We start from the raw sequence: 2,254 nt of genomic DNA, 5'->3' as shown, positions 1-2,254 counted from the left end.
AAAAAAAAAAAAAAAAAAAAAAAAAAATTCTCCATGTCCACATCGCAATAACATTTTGGTGGTGTAGAAATATATGAAATAGGTTACATAACCTTTGTCAGAGTTCATATTTCACTAGTGTCTACATTTAGTATATAGTTGCTGATATGCTTATGCTTTGCATCCAAATCTCATCATGAATTGTAATTCCCATAATCTCCATGTGTCCAGGAATAGACCAGGTGAAGGTAATTGAATCATGGGGCAGTTTCCCCCATGCTGTTCTCATGACAGTGAGTTTTCACGAGATCTAATGGTTTTATAAGAGGCTCTTTCCCCTTCACTTAGCACCTCTCCTTCCTGCAGCCTTGTAAAGAAGGTGTCTTGCTTACCCTTTGCCTTCTGACATGACTGTAAGTTTTCTGAGGCCTCCCCAGCCATGCTGAACAGTGAGTCAATTAAACCTGTTTCCTTTACAAATTACCCAGTGTCTGGCAGTTCTTTATAACAGTATGATAACTGACTAATACACTTACCTATGCCTGCTACATTTGCACTTTCTCTTAGCCTATCGACTGTGATCTCAGGGGATACTACCTGGCCAACAAAGGTGAAAAAAATAACTTGCTTGAGATTGACAATGATTCCCTATGTTAATACCAGCACTTTCTGGTAATGGAATGCTATAGAGTTTCACTTAAAATGGAAATCTCCCAAGTTGTCAGAGCTTCCAGAAGTATTCAACATTGCAGAGTTTTCCTGAATGGATAGCCTTAATGAAAGATCGATACCACTTCCAAAGTAATGATTGTTAAAATAGTAAATGACTTAGATAATGAGGTTATTCAGATAGAAAATTGGGAGTCAGCTATGAAAATGGACCTCTCAGAAAAATATGGAGACTAGAAATATTTTTGATTGATTACCAGAAAATTATCATTACTATCAGCACTTCTATCATTGCTATTCTGAACAGGCTGTTGAGTTGATCTACATATGCCAATGGTCATGTTTACTCATCAAAAAATCTGCTCATTAAACAGGTGAAAGAACAATGATCATAATTCCAAACATGAAGGAAATTCATGGAACAGCATGAAACTCCCATCCCTCAAACTGACCAAGATACACACACACACACACACACACACACACACACACACACACATCTGCCAAAAATAATGAGGAATCAATTATACAAGAATTTACCCTTCTTGAAAAGTACCTTTATATCCCAAAGCACCTAGCCACATAAAACAAAATACTGTCATATTAAATATTCAGTTATATGGTCAGTTATAATGAGACCACACAACATGAGGATTGACAGGCATTTTTCAGGATTCAAAATATTCTCTGAAGCAATGTCCCTTAATCACGACAAATAGATGAGAATTATGTAGTAATATTTCTCCGTACCCCACTTAATAGTCCATGAATATTCACTTCCTGTACTCTGTGGTCTTTGAAAGGAATTCCCAAAGGAGAATTCTTCTGCCCCAGTCAGCTAGAATAAAAGGTGAAGGCAAAGAAGTTGAGAAGAGACATGGTACATGCTCCCTAGAGTCTTATGACCTTCAAATATGAGAACCAAAGCTTTTTTCTTGTTTGTTGCATGGAATAATTTTCTATTTTATTCTATTTTAAGTATATATTTTATGTGTTTCTTTTTTTCTTCACTATATAATATAGACAAGGCATTAAATTTTCATTTGTTTCTAAAGTATTTGAATATTGAGATGGAATTATAAAACAATTATCAGTATTGAACACTCTAAAGAACATGGACTAAAACATCTGAAAGTGACTTCCAGTTTTTTCTTTTGTGAAAAAAGAATGAGTGTCTAGTATATGTTGATCATGTTAGGTAAATTTGGATAGAGGGAAATAAGTTTATGTGTATCTAAATGTCTCTGCATGTGTGTGACTGAAAACAGCCATAAGGCAGAGTCTAAAATATGCCATTTTGGTTTAGCTTCTGACATACAGAAATTTTCTGTTCCCTGGAAAGTCTTCAGTTAAACAAAACTGAGTCCTTTTGGGGGTCTTACATCTGCAGCTCCAGCTGATTGATCCAGAGGTAAATCAAAGCTGGGTCATCAGATCGTCCTTCCTGGGAATTTCAGCCTAGAATAGAGAGATCTAGAAAATAAAAATCACTAGCACTGAACTTTGATAAAGTCATTTCAAAAGAAGTTCTCCCAAGCCCAATTTCTGTAGTTTCTTTAGCTGTCATCATTTCCATTCTCCCAGGTGGAGCATATTTTCTTAGCTG

Source organism: Rhinopithecus bieti, unplaced genomic scaffold (assembly GCF_001698545.2).
Source record: "Rhinopithecus bieti isolate Rb0 unplaced genomic scaffold, ASM169854v2 scaffold_10271, whole genome shotgun sequence".
NCBI lineage: Eukaryota > Metazoa > Chordata > Mammalia > Primates > Cercopithecidae > Rhinopithecus > Rhinopithecus bieti.
The sequence above is the reverse complement of the archived record's forward strand: the minus strand, read 5'-3'. Positions refer to the sequence as shown.